Raw genomic sequence first — 20748 nt, forward strand, 5'->3', positions numbered from 1 at the left:
TCTCCGGGTCTCGTTGATTACCAGAAGCGTTGACGAGGTGGCCCAGCGCTGTAATCTGGCGACGACCGAAGTGACACTTCGATGAATTTAGTTGGAGCCAAGCCTCGCGGAAGACTAGAAGAATAGCTGATAAGCGCTCAAGGTGTGTCTCAAATGTAGGTAAAAATACGAGAACGTCGTCGAGGTAGCAGAGGCATGCTGACCATTTGAACCATGGAAGCAAAGAGTCCATCATACGTTCGAACGTTGCTGGGGCATTGCATAGACTGAACGGCATAACTTTGCATTGATATAGACCATCAGGGGTGACGAACGCGGTCTTTTCTTGGTCCTTTTCATCCACAGAAATTTGCCAAGAAGCGGACCGAAGACCTATTTGGCACCGTGAAGACAATCGAAGGCGTCGTCAATGCGAGGCAACGGGTACGCGTCTTTCTTCGTAATGCGGTTTAGATGACGATAATCTACGCAGAAACGCCATGTGCCATCTTTATTTTTAACAAGCATCACGGGTGAAGCTCGACGAAGTCTCAACAATGCCTTTGGCAAGCATCTTGTTCACTTCGTCTTGAATAACCTTAAGCTCTGAAGCAATATACCAATGTTTCGCGGCGAAGCCTATGCATTGTACTGCGGTGAAGCATACTAAAAGTGGAAAGGGGCCATTGTCACTGGACATAATAAGGGTTATTTAATTATACACTCGCGCACCCACCGCTTTCTGTCAAATGGCCGGTGATGAATAGTACTGGAATGCCAGTATTTATGTCACTCTTAACAATCGAAGTCTAGCCCAATTGGCGATTGTTGTGGTAGGAAACCAAAAGGCGACACAAAGCTGCTGCTTGTTCAGGCAATATGTCCGCAGCAATCATGGTACGAAATGTTGCGTTAGGGCTAATAGCATCTTGTGGACATGGTGAAGAATCTGAGGAGACGTCTACTGAAAACGCTGTGACGTGGTCATTTTCTATAGCACGCAGCGCTGCAACCGATATGCCTTGGGGTAGAACTTACTTTGTCAGGCCGAAATTGACGACGGGGAGGCTGGTCCGGTTATCCGCGACGGTGACGACGGATAGGGGCACAGTGATATTGTGCATCAAAAGTACATCAGGAACAGGCGTGGCGACGTAATCACCATCGGGCCCAGGAAAATATGATAGCAACTCGACGAAAGTCAAGGCTTTAGGCGGCAGGCGGACGAAGGTGGTCGTACTAAGGTTGTTCGGCAGTTCCGCACGAATATGCACAAGTAGAGGAAGTTCGAGGCAATGCGTACCGGCAGAACAGTCGATCAAAGCGGAATGCGCCGTAAGAAAGTCGAGTCTGAGGATTAGGTCATGGGGACAATTGGTCAGCACTGCAAAAAGAACAGGAACGTGAAGGTCGGCGATACTTATACGGGAAGCACACATTCCAGTGACGTCAGCAGTGCTACCATCGGCCACGCGTACAGCTCATGTAGTAGCAGGCATGAGAACCTTCTTCAGGCGGCGACGGAGTTTACAACTCATTATGGACACCTGGACTCCAGTATCTATTAACGCCGTTAAAGGAACACCGTCGATGTGAACACCAAGTAAGTTCTGGTTCGTTGGGAGCGTCAATGAAGGATTTGGACACGACGAAGATAATGCAGCAGTACAGACACTGTGCTAAGGTTATCAGGCAGGTCTCTGTCATAAGACGCCAACAAGTCTTAGTGCACAGGCTATGTATGCATGACCAACTACATATGCCTTATGTTCGGACAAAGAACTACTCATTGTAACTGACAAGGATGGAGTGGATAAAAAAACAGCAGCTCCATTTATCTGGTTTCACTGCTATCAACAGTGGTTTTGTAAGTGTGCATCACCATACTCCCCAATTCCTTCTTGGCTGGCATCAGCAAGGACCAGCTTGAGGCAAGGGGTAATAGACGCCTACAAGCTAAACATGCATGCATGCATGAAGAGCACATTGAGTACAGAAAGCAGGCACTTCACAGGGGCACTTGAGAAGGAACAGATTATTGACAGTGGGCAGAGCCAAGCTTCTCTGCTGCTAAACGCCCAGTACTGTTGCCATGTAACGACCTCTGAAACAATCGCTGTCAATGAAGAAATCATCTTTTTGTATCCATAAAGAGGGAAGACACGCAGAACCCCCTCGGCAATGCTGCCAGCTTCAAATGGCCCACTGTGCACATAAGTAAGTAAGTTTATTTCGACCATCACGTCATGCGTAGTGATTCAGGGGGACCGAAGTAAAAGCTGTCTTTCAACAGCTTGACAGAGCAACGGCCCCCCTTATTTGGCAGTAGCATACAAAGTGACATAAAAAGAAGATACACAAAAAGAAACACTGCTCACGCGGTCACATTGCACTACAGAACAATATATAAACATGTTACACAAAGGCACATACTGAATGCATGTGCATAGTGAGGTTGCTGGGTGCAAGCATTCTACTGTCCAAAAGCTGTCATTGAGAGCACTGTTGTGTGGTGGCAATACAGTTCAGAAGCGATTGCCAACAAATCTCCCTTCGTAGTTGCTCTGGAGGCTCACGGTGCTCGTGGAGCGACACCAGAGACCATCTTTTACTATACATGGGGATGAACTTCTCCTCTGCACAGCTTACTGCTGAGAGCACAGGCGATGTTCCCAATCAGTGTCTGGTGTTCGTATACGCTATGTGCTGGCTCAAAGAGGCTCAAAACACTGCAATCGAAGCTTCTAGTAGGAAAGGTGCCTGAAAGAAGAAAACGAAGCTGTGCTACAATCATGTTGGCAACATCTTGTCCCCTGAATAAAAATTGTGATCCATATCAACTTCAGCCCCCCAGTTTAGAATAAACTACGAATGCACTTATGTACAATGAATCAATTATCAAAGAGCATGTGCATTCCAGGCAAAAGCATGGGCATGAATCCGCATGGTGCTTCTGCACTCAAGGTGAATAACGCGTTCCATAATGGCAAATATGCTTTACTAAGCTTCCCTGCAATGCGAATTTGTAATGTGATGAAGCATATTACTGCAAAGGTTTGTCAATGAAGCTTACCACGAGCACAGATACACTTGTAAATTATATCACAATTGAAAATAATGAGCACAGTGTAGACCAATGGGCCGTTTACACTCTTAGTATGCTTTTCTGCACGATACTTATTACCACACTTGTATTGCGGTGTAGCAACCTACAAAAGACACGTTGCATAATTGGGCGTTCTAAAATTAACTTTGTCGCAACACACCAACATTTCGTGGTGAAGCCTAAGCATTGTACTGCGGTGAAGCATACAAAGAGTGTAAAGGGGCCACTGTCACTGGACATAATAAGGGTTCCTTAATTAAAAGGTAGCTGATCCACACAGGCCGTGTAGTCCACTTGTCAGTCGTAAAGGGTTTTATGGGTAATTCGAAATTTAGACACACAGAAATATGTTTATATATTAACGTTCGTACACATTGCGTATTAAGACTGCTAGAATTTCCACAATAGAAAGCAATTTACAACACACAAACGCAAGGAACACAGACATATATCTAGCACGGAAAAACGAGAACAAGCTGTGTGTTGGCATCGTAGGCAATGAGCACACCACAATACCGCAACAGCCACTAATGAGACCAAATTGGGAGCACATGTCTGTGAACGTGCAAATGGAGCCTCTAATTAAGCCACTCTGCTCCTCCATCACCCCCGCTGCACCATTCGTTTCAAGCACAGTACACCATACGCACATTCAGCGCTGAACAGCGGGCGGTCAATGCAGTCACATTTACATGACTTGCAGCGAGCAGTACATCCCTCCATGTCCGTTATGCAAAGTAGGACACGGTGACGCCACATTACGGTTCACAGAACTTCGCTGCCGATGCGCTAGGGCACTCCGACATTTCATTTGTCACCACCGCCGGGTTCTAGAAGAAGCACGGTTCGCACAACGCAGATTCTGTACTGCCAGAGCTCACCGAGGCCAAAGCCGCACTGCCTCACCACCACTACTCACGGCTTTCGGCCACGTAAAACAGAACCTACAACCAACGCACAAGCAACGCAAGCGCAATCACATAAGCAACGTTACAGAACGCGCGGGCCAGAGAACGATCACGCCACGGCGTCGCTTGGCGCCACCACCGCGCCTTCTCAAAAATCCCTAAACGATCCTGCCCCTAGGCACCTAGGATCAGCTCACGTGAGAGATTTTTGTACATTTAGACGTACGCACCCCTCATTCCGTCGGGCTCTCGGATGACGCATGGGGGATGCTGCGCACGAGGCGCTCAATAAGATTGCTTTCCATTTCCGCAGGCACCTGAAAATACACGTCACAATATAATATTTTTCTGCCTTATAATATTGAACGCTGTCTATTAATATAGAGAAATGCATGACAGTATAGTTGAAAACATTTTGCGATGAAGTATTCAATGAAAATGTGTACATTAATTAATGCATAAGACAACTTTCTTTCATATTGTTGGAAGTTCAACGCATTGTTTAGTAAGATTTGATATATTTCAATTGTATTTAGTTTACTTTATTAAAGTGACGTCACTTCTGTGCGTCGCCGGAGTCCATTCTGTGTGGAGTCGTCTGGGTAGCCACGCGTCACACGAGACGCTGCCTACAGCTTAAGGTAATCATTCGCACCACAATTTGTGGTAAGCGTCTCATGTTACGAGAGCTACGGACGATTACAAGTTACGCTCCTCCATAGCCAAGCATTTTCTCCTCAACTCGTTCGACGAGTGATCGGGGCTAAGCTCCACCTTCACTGGTTCTGCGTCATGATGGCACGTCGTGTCGTCTATTTACGGTTCTCTAGGAGTGAGCGTGCGAAGCCTCTCCAACCACTCTGCCAGTTGCTCCTCTGCTTGGCTGTCGACCCCAAGCGACAGGTGCGTGCGTTGCGAGCATTCTGTCGCAGCGCCAAACGTGTCTGGTATTCCGGTAACCACAGGCGAGTTGGGCATGTCGATAGATGGCGGAGGTATAAACTCAAGCTGATGAAGGAACTTTAGCGTAGGCGTACGTGAGCTGCCCGGTCCAGCCACCCGTTGGCGCAGAGCTTAACCAGCCATACAAAGAGCTACTATTGCTCTAAGCAAGTGTAAAACATTTAATCATTTACAAAAACAACGTGTTAACAATTATGCTCGTGTGAAAAATTTACGCCAGCAGCAAAGAACACACTTCGCTACGGCTACTGTGTTCGGTTGAGCTCTGTGCCACCAGGTGGCTGCACCATGCAGGCGTTTCATGTTTGCGCTTCTCCTCATCCCGCGAAACGGCACGGTGAACCGGCCATGACCTGTCCTCTTGCGCTTGCGTTTATCCGAATACCGGACTCGTGAAACGCTGTTGTGGTAGTAATCTTCCGGTGTAAAGTGACGGCCGCAGACGCGCAAATCCTGGCGCCGATCGGATAGCGATAGTCCGATGCGCTGCAGCCACTCCGCTCGTCCGCTGCCTTGCTTTGTCGCAGCTTGACATATTGAACGTGCAAATGTACAATGTACTCACCTACGGGGCAGAAACCAGGAGGCTTACGAAAAGGGTTCTACTCAAATTGAGGACGACGCAACGAGCTATGGAAAGAAGAATGATAGGTGTAACGTTAAGGGATAAGAAAAGAGCAGATTGGGTGAGGGAACAAACGCGAGTTAATGACATCTTAGTTGAAATCAGGAAAAAGAAATGGGCATGGGCAGGACATGTAATGAGGAGGGATGATAACCGATGGTCATTAAGAGTTACGGACTGGATCCCAAGGGAAGGGAAGCGTAGCAGGGGGCGGCAGAAAGTTAGGTGGGCGGATGAGATTAAGAAGTTTGCAGGGACAGCATGGCCGCAATTAGTACATGACCGGGGTTGTTGGAGAAGTATGGGAGAGGCCTTTTCCCTGCAGTGGGCGTAACCAGGCTGATGATGATGATTATGATGATGACATATTGCCAGTCGCTACGTTTGCAGCCCACAACGCAACCAATTCGGATCATGGTGCTTGCGAAAAGACTGAGACCGACTCTGACCGTGGAGCTTTCGTCAAAATGGTGAACGTTGTAACACAAGCAGACGACGCTTGTCGTGTGCTGGAAGTGCTTAACTCTAGTGAGAAATTGTTCTTGTGCATTCTCTTTTAGTTACTTTCCTTTTATGGAAACAAAGTAACTAACATTAAAATTATTACGAACATTTGTTGACCATAAAGTTGGAAAAATTATTGATGACGCGCCCTGGGCAGCCAATCGGATAGCCCGCCCTACTAACGTCATTCGGTCAAATGACGTTAAATGGGTAGCGGCGGCTTAAAATTCAGCCGAGCGATGTGCTGCAATCGGCAGCGATGTACATTTTTGAAACCTTATGATAAATTACACGCTTTACGCGGAGCACTTAGATGCGTGAATTAAGGATCATAAGGACCATAAGGATGATAAGGACCGTGGTACCGAGTCGTTAGACTAGGTACCACGGTACCATTAGAGAACTCTTATTATGTCCAGTGACAGTGGCCCCTTCCCACTTTTAGTATGCTTCGCCGCAGTACATTGCTTAGGCTTCTCCGCCAAACATTGGTGTACTGCGAGAAAGGTAATTTAAAAAAGCCCGGTTATGCAACGTGTTTTTTTTTTTTTTGTGTGTGATATAATTTGCAAGTGCATCTGGGCTCGTGGAAAGCTTCATTAACAATTCTTTGTACATTACAAATTCACACTACAGGGAAGCTTACTTAAGTACATTCGCCATTATGGAATGCGTTATTCACCTTCAGTGCAGAGCACAATGCGGATTCATGCCCATGTTTTGCCTGGACTGCACATGCTCTTTAAGAATTGATTCATTGTTCGTAAGTGCACTGGTACTTTACTGTAAACTGGAGGGCTGAAGTTGATATGAAAGCACAATTTTTATAAAAGGGACCAGATGTTGCCAACATGGTTGTAGCACAGCTTCTTTTTTTTCTTTCAGGCACCTTTTCTACTAGAAGCTGCTGCCTAATAAGCTGTTGCCTATTGTTCTAGCTTCCTGTCGATATTGTTCACTTTTCACCGCATCACTTGAACCAACCAGAGTTAGACATTCCGTCAGAATGTAAAACTCTGTGACGAATGTGATGTGGCCATTAAGGTAAATGATTACTATCTGCTTTGCTGCGAATGCTCGGGACATTTTCACATCAGTCATAATTGTTCGGGGGTAACCAAGAAAAAATTTCGGTCCAGTGTTGTTGAATTTAGGAAGTCCTGGCGCTGCCCTTAGTGCCGCAGTAGTAAGGCCAGCTCCGCCGTTTGTAAGGTGCAGGATGCCTCAATCGCCACCATGCTCCTGGAAGTCAACAAAAAACTTGATGAGCTGCTCCCACTCAAGCAAACTGTTGGTGAAATCGAGGCATCAGTAAAGCTGCTATCGGAGAAGCACGATGATGTCCTTGTGAGCCTTGCCAAGCATGATGGCGAAATAAAGACGCTCGCTGTTAAAGTGACTAAAATTGAGGCATCGTGCGTAAGCATTGAAGTGCAGGCCTTCCGCGCCGCGGTTAACGACAAGGAATATCATAGTGGAAAGCGTAGCCTCGAAATTCGGGTCATCAAGCAAGACAAAGACGAATCGCTCATGGACAAGTTAAACGTCATAGCGTCTGAACTGGAACTTGCTCTTCTAACCGAGGAAACTGACTCCGCCGTCCATAGACTAAAATCAAGAAACACGACACCGGGCATAATCATTCGCTTTACTTGCCAGTCAACAAAGGACAAATGGCTTGCCAAAAAGAAACTCCTTCCACGTATCGTGCCTGATGCATTCATGCTGGAAAATCTGACGACACAGCATCGAATGCTTCTGAAGACGGCGAAGGAATGGGCACGTGTCAATAATCTCCGCTCTGCATGGTACCGTAATGGCAAAGTCCTCGTGAGGTAAGAAGAGGGTCAGAATGCTTCCCTAATAAAGTGCGCGGCAGACTTTTATAAGCTGGTCTTTTAGGTCCAAGTAACAACACATTTTTTTTTCTTTCATATCATAATGGCATCCTTGTGTGAACCTTGTTTTTCCTTGCGAATTAAAGGCGTTCATTGGACCTGGGCACAATGGAACAGTTCGTTGTATTCATGTAAACTGTCAATCGGTGAGAAACAAGACAGCTGAACTTGACGCCATGTTTAGAAGCCTGGATCTGGAGTTTGATTTTATTATGCTGTCAGAAACTTGGTACCACCAGAGCTCGTTTCCCTGGCTGCTCCCGAACTATGATTATTTTATTCGATCCAGAACTGCTTCACGTGGCGGTGGTGTCTGCATGCTAGTGCGAAACTGCCTCAACGTGAAGTGTGTAGAGGAATTTTCGTGTGTCACTAATGATTATGAGGTGCTGTCAATCTTTCACGCGCGTACAGTTTACTCTGTTTTTTATCGTCCACCAAATCGAAATTTTGATTGTCTTGTGCTCTTCCTTCAAAGGCTTCTCGAATACACTTCCGATTTCCAGTACAATATCATCATCGGTGGTGACTTTAATATAGATCTTTGTATTAACCCTGTCCTGAGGCATGATTTTGAGCTACTGCTGCATTCTCTTGCCTGCCGTAATGTCATACGTTCTCCTACTAGAGTCGCTTCTCCTACTTCAACATGCCTTGATTTGTTCATCACGAATTGCGGCCAGGCTGATATCAAATCTGGTGTTCTTTCATATCACATCAGCGACCACGTGCCAATTTTCTTTTTTAGCTGGAAACGTAAATCAAAAAATCGAAATAAATGTCTTCCTATATTTCAAACCATCACCAGCGATAACCTTGACCATTTTTGCGAAGAACTGTGTAAAGTTGACTGGAGTTGTGTTTATGATTCTCATTGTGCTGGCAACCGCGTATGAGCTGTTCATTGACACAGTTAGCATATGTTATCAGAAACATTTTCCGTTCCATTCACGAAAGCCTCGCGCTTCCCGAATTCACAAACCGTGGGTCACGAATGACCTATTTAATAATTTAAAGAGAGAAATAGGCTTTTTAACCGGTTTATTAATTCCAAAGATCCTGGTGATTTGAAAACCTTTAGGTCCTTCCGTAACCGGCTTACAAAACAGCTACGTACGGCTCGTACCTCATATTTTGAAAAGAACTTTTTAACATGCCAAAATGATGGCCGTAATGTCCGGCAGAAGTTAAACACATTAACGAACAGAGAACCGTGTCATACACCTGAGACGCAAATTGTCATTAATGGTGAGGAAATCTGTAGTGACGCGCTTCCTGGTTGTTTTAATGATCATTTCACCAGTACAAGTCACCAAACTGCCAGTCTGAGTGCCTGTCAATTCTTAGATACTCACTGCACGGAATCAATATTTTTGAACTTTATAAATGAACATGAAATAACACTGCTTTTTCGTAACCAGAGTAAAAGTAGTGCTTGTGATGCTGATGGTCTGCATATCAGGCCTGTCAGCTATGTGCTTGATATTATTTCACCTGTTCTTGCTCATATCTACAATATCTATCTCTCCAATGCCAATTCCCAAAAAGAATGCAGGTGGCAAAGGTGCTTCCCATTTTCAAAAAAGGTGATATATCACTTATTTCGAACTACAGACCCATCTCCATACTCCCGATTTTTTCCAAAGGACTGGAGAAGGTAATATTTTGTAGGCTATCCTATTTTTTTGACAAACAACTTATTAACCCCACATCAACACGCTTTCCGCAGATTCATGTCGACTGAACTAGCACTCCTTAAGTAGAAAGAACTAATGCTTGAAAATTTTGAGGCACGTTTGTTAACCTTAGATGTTTTTGTCGACTTATCTAAAGCCTTCGATTCTATTGATCATAAACTTCTGGTTCGTAAACTAACTTATTATGGCATCCGTGGCATTGCCCTCAGCTTACTTGAATCTTACTTGAGTAACAGAAAGCGATTCGTGCATATAAATGGATTATCACCCAGTGTACTTCCTGTTCGTGTAGGTGTCCCACAAGGAAGCATCTTGGGCCCTCTCTTGTTTAATATTTTCGTCAACTAGCACTCCTTAAGCAGAAAGAACTAATCCTTGAAAATTTTGAGGCACATTTGTTAACCTTAGATGTTTTTGTAGACTTATCTAAAGCCTTCGATTCTATTGATCATAAACTTCTGGTTCGTAAACTAACTTATTATGGCATCCGTGGCATTGCCCTCAGCTTACTTGAATCTTACTTGAGTAACAGAAAGCAATTCGTGCATATAAATGGATTATCACCCAGTGTCCTTCCTGTTCATGTAGGTGTCCCACAAGGAAGCATCTTGGGCCCTCTCTTGTTTAATATTTTCGTCAATGACTTTATTAACATTGATTCTGGTACAATGTACTTTATGTATGCCGATGACACTAAACTTCTTTTTTGATCCAAATCCCTGGATGACCTGGTCTTACGTGCTGACAGTGCGCTCTCCAAAGTACACCAGTGGTCCCTCGAAAATGGTCTAACAATCAACTCCGCAAAAACCAAAGCCTTACTTTTTCATCCAAGAAATATGAATATCGTGCTACCTGGAGATATTGTACTTAACTCCAGTAGTATTGAAGTTGTCCAATCAATCAAATGTCTGGGTGTGCACTTTGATCATCATATGACATGGCGCACTCATGTAGATTTCCTCACCGTCAAACTGTCACAGGTGTTGGGTGTTGTCTATTCCTTTAGATACCTGCCGCAATCCGTGAAATCGCTGATTTATAACTCACTTTTTTTCAGTCACCTAAATTACTGCTGCCTCGTATGGGGGACAACTTCAGCCACAAATATTCACAAGCTGTTTGCAATCGAGAAGAAATTTCTTCGTGTCATTTGTAATAAGCCTCGTGATTTTCATTCCGCTCCTCGTTTCAGCGCCCTTGGAACCCTTAAATTGCCTGCCCTAAAAAACCTGCGCTTGTTGTCAACCTACAAAAGATATGAGAGAAATATTGGCGCCCTCAGCTATCTCGCTAACCTCACAAAATGAGAAACCCCTTGCACAACTCGATCTCCTGAGACTTGGTGTGTTCCTCAACTTCGGACTAATTATGGCCAGCAAATGTTATGCCACTGGTTGCCCAGTTTACTCAATGATCCCGCCGGATGCAATATCGATGTGCTCACTTGTTCCGCAAAAAATCTGCGTGAAATGTTTCTGAAATCTTGACTGTGTACGGTTGTACTTTGTGATTTTTTGCCCTTGGTGTTTTTGCTCTTCTTTCTTTTTTTCTCCCCTTTTTTCCCTTAACACGTTTTCCACCTGCCCTGCTGCTGCCATTGTAAACGAAGCCCCGGGGTCTGTCAAGCTGCTTTTTTCCCCCTTCTTTTTCCGCCACAACCATGTACCTCCTTCCTTGTGGAAACAAATAAATAAAAACTAAATAAATAAAGCTTCCATTGCAGTGTTTCGAGCATCTTTGAGCCCGCACATAGAGTATATAAAATCAGACACTGATTGGAAACATCACCTGCGCTCTCAGCAGTAAGCTATGCACAGAGGTTCATGCCCATGTATAGTAAAGAGATACCATGTACAGTAGAGATATAGATAGTACAGAGATACCACCAGACGAAATAAAAGAAGGGGTTGAGCTGCAGCAATACTAACCGTTAAATGGTACGTTATCATTTCCCTTGAGTTTATGTTCTTATGCTTTTTATTACGGATCCTCCACCACAGTAACCATTCGAGTGCAGAACTTGAGCTCGTTGGTTTCAGGTCACATGGTTGTCACTAACAGAACAGTGTGATAAATGAACAAGGGCTTGGAGGCATCCAGTCATCTTGCTTGTCTCCTATTCTGAATCTATATTAATGACCTGCCATTCACTGTAACCTCTGCAATACGTATTTTCACTGATGGTTGTGTCCTATACCACACTATCAATACCGTCGCTGACGTCTCTACTCTTCAGTAGGACCTCTTTCATATTCAAGAGTGCTGTGCTACATGGCTCATGTCCCTAAACGTTAGTAAGATTGTGCATATTTCATTCCATCGTCGACCTAACTACATCCCCCCTGCCTACAAGATTAACAACTGCACTATATCTACTACCGACTTCAAGTACTTAGAAATTCACATAGCCAAAGATTTGTCTTGGACAAATCATGTAAGCAACATAAATAATTCAGCTAACAAAATTCTTGGTTACATTCTCCGTAATCTCTTCATGGCACGACCACCCGTGAAATCAGTCGCCTATAAAACGCTTGTGCGACCAAAACTTGAATATGCATGTGCTATCTTTGACCCTTACCAAGAAGAAGAAACTTTATTAAAGAACAGTCCGGCAGCTCTTGCTGTGGTGGCCTCAGGTGGCGGCTCGAAGTCCTTGGACTCGGGCGGCATCTTCGGATTGCCGAACGGCACATAGCTGGTCTGCCAAATAATCTCACTAAAGCCCTTGAAACTGTTCAGAACCGTGCTGCTAGATTTATTCTTTCAGATTACTCATATCACACTAGCGTTTCATCACTAAAATCTAAACTAGACGTATCGCCTCTTGCCTCTCGTCGTCGCATCTATCACCTATGCCTCTAACATAGGTTCTTTTATCCCATACCTCGTGACAGCCATCTGGTCCAGCTGGCTCATCGCGTTCGTCGAATAGGCCATCCGAACTGGGTAATCCCACCACAAGCACGCGCCACTACGTTCCTGCAGTCATTCTTCGTCCGAACTGCCCGAGACTGGAATGGCCTTCCCAGACAAACTGATTTCAATCCGCTATACAGCGCGCTTTAGATCTGCCATTGAGTGTTCCGACTCATCTTTCTAATTTCATCATCATCAATCCCGCACTTTACGTGCCCACCCCTCATGTAATGTCCTAGTTTGGACCCTTGAGGTATTAATAAATAAAAAATGGTGTCAATTCATAAACACTGTGAGCCTCCAGACCAACTAGGAAGACAGGTTTGTTGCAATCGCTTCTCAACTGTACTGCCAACAAACGAACAGTGCCCTCAATGACAACTTTTGGACAGTAGAATGCTTGCACCCAGCAGTGTCTAAGAAGGAAGCATTCAGGATGTGCACAGTGGGCCATTTGAAGCTGGCAGCATTACCGGAGGGGCTTTGCCTGTCTGCCCTCTTTATGGATACACAAAGATGATTTCTTCTTTGAGAGGGATTGTTTCAGAGGTCGTTACATGGCAACAGTACTAGATGTTTAGTAGCAGAGAAGCTTGGCTTTGCCCACTGTCAATAATCTGTTCCTTCTCAAGTGCCCCTGTGAAGTGCCTGCTTTCTGGACGGAATGTGCTCCCCATGCATGCATGCATTTTTAGCTTGTAGACGTCTGTTACCCCTGGCCTCAAGCTGCTCCTTGCTGATGTTTCCCAAGAAGGCATTGGTGAATATGGTGATGCACACTTACAAAACCACTGTTGATACCAGTGAAACCAGATTAATGGAGCTGCTGTTTTTTTTTTTTTTTTTGTCCACTCCATCCTCGTTAGTTACAATGAGCAGTTCTTTGTTCAAACAGCAGGGATATGTAGTTGGTCGTGCATAACTTGCGCACTAAGATTTGTTTGCGTGTTATCAGTCAATAAAAGTTCATTTCACCAGAAAATTCTGGATGGTCTTCACGGCTAAAAGCTGCTCTAGACAGCTTGACTGAGTCCTTGAAGGCCCTTAGATCGGCAGCATACGACGTTCAGAGCACATATATGCATATCGGATCATAATTATAACATATGTGAGTAATACTGTTACAAAGTTACAAAGTTACAAAGTTACAAAGTTTCAGTTGAAGTCAGCTAGGAAATGTTTGCAAAATGGCGAATAATCGTTTTTATTAAAAGCAAGATTTTATTTAAGTTCTGTTTAGTTGGGGTAGCCCAGACTAGACTACAGTAGTTAATGTAGGATGCGAATAGTCCGTAATACACTTGAGTTTTTACCTTCGAGGGGAGTAAGCGTTGACATCGTGATAATGCTCCTGTAGTTGATGGCAGTTTCCTATATAGCTCTTCCACATGTGTGTTCCAACTAAGGTGAGCAGAAAACGTAATGCCGAGTATCTTGTGTAAGTTTACTACAGCGATGCTCCGACCTTCATATACAATAGGACTTAACCGTAAAACTACTTTAATCCTTGCACGAAATATAATAATTTTAGTTTTTAGAGGAACAACCTCTATTTCGCTAACGCTTGACCACGTGGATAGCTTTGAAAGTGCGTTATTACATTGAAATACTAGATCATTTATGTTTGGCCCAGAAAATAGTATGCTACTGTTATCGGCATATATGAGAAATTTTGCTGATTTTTCGATATTTACGAGGTCATTGATGTACGCACTGAACAAGAAGGGATCCAGAATGTTCCCTTGTGGCACACTTATTGAAATAGGAAGAAAAGGCGATTGGAAACCCTGTAAACATACGTTCTGGTGGCGGTTTTTTAAGTAAGATTTAAACAAATCTAAAGATTTCCCACGAATTGCACATGCGAACAGCTTGTCCGCAAAAATCTATTACTGAGAGAATCGAACGCCTTGGAAAAGTCAGGCCTAACAGGTAAAATCTGTTATCTATGTAGTAAACCATAATTTCTTCCATTGCTAGTAGGGCTGTTTCTGTCGGCCTTCCCTTTCGAAAGCCGAATTGCGCATCTGATATGATGTTTGTTAGAAAAAAAAACGGTTTTACGCGTACAAATGACTTTTTCCAAGCCTTTGGAAAAGCTGAGAGAACGGATATTGGCCTGTACTTTTTCATGGACTGATGATCACCTCCTTTGTGTATTACAGAAACCCTTGCTATCTACATTTCTTCGGGGAAGGCGGCAGAAGTTAGTGCAAGGTTGTATATGTGCTTTAGCACACAAGAGATACATGCAATTACCTATTTTACTGGCTTTATCTGCAGTTCATTTATATCTAAGACCCTGCTGTTTTTCAGGTTCATGAAGGTTCTGAAGATTTCAGGTTCATCGGTTGGACCTAAAAACAAGCTGTAACTAATGTTGAAATTCAAAAATTGCGTATGTATCACGTTAGTAGGTCTCTTGTTATAATCAGGCACGCCAGCACTCACAAAGTATGGATTGAAGTGCTCAGCTAGATTTGTGCCAGTAGTATGCTGACCATTGACTGGAATACTTTCTGGAGTGATATGCTTCTTGTCGCGCCCCAAGACAGAGTTCATCACCTTCCAAACACACTCTGGGCGTTTCTTAGTGATATCAGAGAAAAGTGAATGATAATAAGTAACTTTAGCACGCTTTAGCTCACTGTTTAGCTTATTTCGTAGTCCCTTGAATTCTTTCAGCTGTGACGGGCACCATGTGCGTAGAAATAGATGATGCAGTTTATTTTTATTTGTTATCATTGCTAGGTGGTCGCGTGTAGCCCATGGCTTCCTTATCTTTTTAGATTGTTTAAGAGTTTTAAACAGAAAATGCTTAGCGTACACGTGAAGAAAGGTTTCAAGAAATCTGCAATAGGCTCCATTTACGTCTCCTGTACGCGTAACATGTGACCAATCGCACTTAGTTATTACATGTTTGAACGACTGCAAGGCTGTTTCAGATAAGAGCTGAACAACGAGAGGCTCAGGTTAGCGTTTTTGTCACTTATAATCTTATCAAATACCGCAAATGTGCGGCAGCAGTCACTTAGACCTCGTGCTAACGTGCTAAACCAGTACTCTGGTTTCGACGTTTGTAATTATTAAGTTGGGAGTTGACGCGGTAGCAAGAGTCACGCGTGTCGAAGTACTAATTAAATTAGTGAAACCAGTAGAGCTAAGAATATTTTAGAAGGCGGTCGTTTCGAGTGTGTTCTCCGAGATATTTATATTGAAGTTACCGAAGGTAATAAGGTTAAAATTGTTTACTGAGATGTAATCTAGGAAGCTCTCAAGGTAAGTAAAAAATGTATGCGTATTCCCACCTGGTGGGCGGTATACGACAGTTATGAACTCTGTGTTGTCCCGCAGTGTTAGTATTACGTAGTCATCAGTAACCCTGCAAAACTCATACATACGTTGGTCCTTTTTTAACATATGGACACGTGTACTTATCTTTATCGGGCAACCACGTTTCGCCGCCTAACAAATGTAATCGCACAGCGTGGGACGCGCCTGCATGTATCCGAAGTTTCTGGAAAGTTATCGATGCTTCTATCCGCTGTCTGTTGTCACCGAACCTTATGTTATCTGATTTCATCACCTGACGCGAAGGGTGTAGAACTTTGTGGAAGGCACGCGGGTCCGAACAATTAGTCTGGAACATTCGACGACTGTTCTTTAAAAGCCGACGCGCTTGACCCGCTGATCAGATTTCCGACGATCGCCGACCGTGTTCGCCGCTGCCGTTGTGCTATAAGTGTAGCCTGCTTTTGTGGGCACAGGTTCGCCCAATAAAAGCTAGTTTTGTATTCCACCGTATTGCTGCTTTCTTCACCGTCACTACCACGTGACATCTGGTGGAGGTGCTTGCGCGTTCATATACCGAACGCCCCCGCAAAGCCGCGATCCAAGCCCGAAGCCCGACGACAGAACCAACATCGCCCAAGACCAGCGTGCTAGCCACAGACTGTAAGGACTGCCCCCAGAGCACGGACTTCTACCTGAGACGACAAAGAAGATCGTGGTCAAGACAACCCCAATGGCTGCCCCAGCGTCCACCGTTATCCTACAACAACCTCGGGACCCACCAACCTTCCATGGAGCAGCGACTGAAGACCCAGAATCATGGCTGGAGACCTACGAACGAATCGCGACATTCAACAATTGGGACTCCGACGACAAGCTGCGGCATGTATACTTCGCCTTAGAAGACGCCGCCAGAATGTGGTTTGAGAACAGGGAGTCGACCTTGACAACGTGGGACCTGTTCCGTAGCGGCTTCCTGCGCACCTTTAGAAGCGTCGTGAGCAAGGAAAGGGCCGAAGCTATGCTGAACGCCCGAGTGCAGCGACCAAACGAGAACGTTGCCATCTTTACGGAAGAAATGAGCCGCTTGTTCTGCCACGCCGACCCGGATATGGCCGAGGAGAAGAAAGTCCGCCTACTGATGCGTGGTGTAAAGGAGGAACTTCCGGAGCAACGCTATCGTTGGGCTATAAGTGTAGCCTGTTTTTGTGGGCACAGGTTCGCCCAATAAAAGCTAGTTTTGTATTCCACCATATTGCTGCTTTCTTCACCGTCACGACCACGTGACAATATATAGCAGCGACGCCACCTCGCTGTTGAGGGATATTTACACAGAAATTATTATAATGGTAAATTTAGCATAGTGCATCCATCATTATACCAAGTTTCTGTGATTAGTAGAGTAGAAAAGTGTAAACTAAATGCAGTTGCAAAATCACATATTTCTTCATGCTTGGAAGACACTGAGCATGCATTCATTTTCAGAACAGAGCGAACATTTGCCTAAGCTGGGTTAATGTGACGAGGCAAGACAAATTCGTGATAATCCATTTTTGGAGGTTTTCTGCTTCTGAGTAGTCATCAACGTAGGTAACCCGTACAATCTAGCGTATTTTGTCAAGGTCAGCCTCGTCTGCCATCTGAATCAAGACTGCGTCATCAGATTGCCTCGCAAATATCCTACTACCGAATGTCCACACAGACTTCCACTTGTGTTCATGTTTCGTCTTATAGCTATGGCCACAAGCCGCTTCAGAGAATGGCACAAATGCTCATTAACGAAAATGGCATTCGAGCTGTTAAGCCCAATCTGCAAGTTAGTGAGCTTTGTCTTTTGACCTTTCTCAACGTTATATCGTATTTCGCGCATGATTTAACTGGATAATATTGTTCGTCTTATCAGGATTTCTTATCGGCACACGAAGGCAGGATTCGATATCGGAAAGTGCTATTAGTTAACCAATAGCAGTACCAATCTTTGAAACAATGGTGATTACCTGTTCGTTTTCGCGTTTTTAGACACCTTGAATTTCAACATTGCACTTTCTCGAGTACTGTTCTTGAATCGTGACACGTCTTTCAAGCTTACAAGCACGTTTTTCAAGGGTTGTACACCTGGTTTGCAAAGCTTCGTTTTCGCTTTCCAACTTAGCATTTTTGGCAATTTCTTCCTCCAGACTCTTCCTTATTCCTCCACAATACCGCATGAGAATTCAAGGTTTTCGGTCATGTTTCTTTCTTCATTGCGGAGCTCACAAATTTCAATGCAGTCTCGCTCCAATGATTCTCCAGACGTCTTTAGTTCATCTTTGAGTTTATTAATTTCTGCCTTAAAATCTCTTTTAACTTGGCCATTTCCTTGGTCATTTCACTCATACAACGCTATAGCAACAAGCCGAAGAGTATCGAAGTATATTTACAAAAACAGACAAACAACAAACTATGGCAGTGGCAACAACTGATACGTCTAAGAAGAACCGGAAGATACTGCAAGTTTACCGAGCACTAACGTGCACCAAGAACCAACAGCAGTTAGGCGAGATGCAGTGTCGTCGTCACCACTGTCAAGTGTGGCCGGTAACAGCTCTTGCAAGTCCTTATATGCGTTTTCTTCAGGGTGATAAACGCCGCCGCTAGTTGTCGCAGGTTCCAAACACTGCTGACTGTTCAACTTCCGTCCGGATGTTATCTTGACACGTCGCTGGAAGGCAGCAAACAGTGATGCGCAAAAACGGAAGGACGTAGTGCAGCTGAACGATCGGAAACCTGCACCAAGAACCGACAGCAATTAGGCGAGATACAGTGCCATCGTCAACATTGGCAAATGTGTGACAGAGACGTGCCCGAGAAACTTAACACAGTGTCTATATATGTAAAAACCTTCTGGTGTGCTGATGACTTCCATCCCTTTATCACACTTTGCCTGATGAAGCCAGCAACTTGGTCAACCAGATGCTCAACAAGATTCCCACTAGTTTTCCCAGCATCTCCTTGACCAGGGTGTGGCTGATAAATATCTGTTTTCTTGACCTTGCGCTGCACTTCAACCATGGCCACACCTGTTGAACCTATAGCATGCGATCAAAAAAGTGCTATACATCATGTTGCTCCAAACTCATCACATGTGCTACAAGGCCTTGAAGAACACCCTCATTTATTTATGCCCTCATCATACTGTATGAAGCGTCGCATGATAATTGCTACAATTATCTGCTGTTTTTTCTTGTCCTGCTAGTTATCTGTTATCTGCTGGTTATTCATGTCCAGCTTGCTGAAAGCTATCCTGAGTGTTTCAAAAGCAGGACTGCTGCCGGACAAGTGCATAAAGCAAGGGTCGCTATAACCACATATGTCACACAAAATGAAGAAGGCCACTGAGTGTACAGGCGGCTTACTTCATGTCCAACAAGCTTGGTTCTCCCTTTGCGAGTAAACTCAACTTGTCCCGAAGACATGGTCTGTGGCAAACTATCTGCCAGATGCTGTGAGCGAGATCCTGACACCTCGCAGCGGCTTCTACACTGGGCAAACAAGCTACTGTAAAAACGACTGCCTTTACTAATATGCTAATAACACGAAAGCGAGCAGAAATTTGGCTATTCATTGGGCCCAACTGCATGTGCAAGCCACTCTTCAACCAGATGTGTGTTGTTCATAGAAACTGGAGCTATACAAGTGCCGATAAAAACAATTATGTTTCAAAGTAGTAGAGTTGAACTATATTCTGCACAAGCAGTGCTACCTACAGAGCTGGTACCTTATAGCCACAATTCAAAGCTGCACCACCATGCAAGGGCACTATTCTTGAATTATTACCTTCTATTTATTATATTTAAGCTAGCCATATTTGCAAGTGCATATCATCCACATTGTGTGCAATATGGTAAAATGATGCCAACTATGATAGCCATTCCTAACCTGAAATGCAACAACAGAGCAAATATAGGCAACAAATAGTAAATAAAGAAGACAAAGACAACCAGTGCACAAGATAAGTGAAAGACTGAAAGTGAAAAAGAAATGTCACATGGGTCATGCCACCAGCAGTGGTAGCAATCTGTCAAGCTTTGGCGACAGAGGCAAAATTTAGCGAAATGCTACAATCACACTCAAATGTAAAATGGCCTCGGACACAAAAAAACGACATCATTTTGTACAGAATGCAAGGGCAAGACTCCACCCAAAAACATTCTATGGCCCCACATGCTTGACACGCTGTAAAAGATGTTAGCATACCCTACCCATAAGAACATGGAAAACACGCGTTAAAATGCAATGCGCCGAGTCTGAAACAAAGAAAAAAATCAAGAAGAGGTTTCGCTAAGTCTTTCAATGATTATAATTCTCAAACTGTCACATCACATCTTAATGAACCTGCACAGCTGTACAGGAAGGAAAGAAAGCCCAATAGCAAGGTAGCAGAAAGTGTCACTCAAATAAATATACATTGTTTACCAAGGACACCTCTGGTTTAGTTGTGGCCTGACTTTGCACAATAACTGTGCATATGCTTGTCTCGTTTAGAATGGTTTATCAGATAGGAAAAAAATGAGCATAAGAGCACCAGGTGTATGCATAGTCTACGCACACATGAGCCACTGCTTGCTTACTTTTACTAATTTTCCTCTACTACTATTCACGAGCATTTAAGTGCCTTAATAGCACCACTAACATTCTACTGCCAAACAAAAAATTGGGCAAGTTTTGGCATAAAGAAAATTGCAGTTTCACTCATTATGCGAAACAACGATGCAGTAGCTGATGAAATATGCACAGGAAGCTTGCTTCATGCGGTGTTTGTTGAAGTGACCACTTGTCAATGCAAGTCAGTAATCTCCTTTAAAGAAGTAAAATA

General features: G+C 44.1%; 1 long non-coding RNA gene across 1 annotated transcript in view; it reads left to right on the forward strand.

Moving 5' to 3' along the window:
• Positions 1 to 338: 338 nt before the first annotated feature.
• The window catches only part of LOC140218868 (uncharacterized), a 140826-nt gene continuing 120416 nt past the window's right edge, over positions 339 to 20748 (forward strand). Inside the window, exon 1 of the long non-coding RNA XR_011895057.1 lies at positions 339 to 423. This is a non-coding gene — a long non-coding RNA (uncharacterized lncRNA). The remainder of the gene's footprint in view (positions 424 to 20748) is intronic.

The sequence above is a fragment of the Dermacentor andersoni genome, chromosome 6 (genome assembly GCF_023375885.2).
Source record: "Dermacentor andersoni chromosome 6, qqDerAnde1_hic_scaffold, whole genome shotgun sequence".
In the NCBI taxonomy this organism is placed as follows: domain Eukaryota; kingdom Metazoa; phylum Arthropoda; class Arachnida; order Ixodida; family Ixodidae; genus Dermacentor; species Dermacentor andersoni.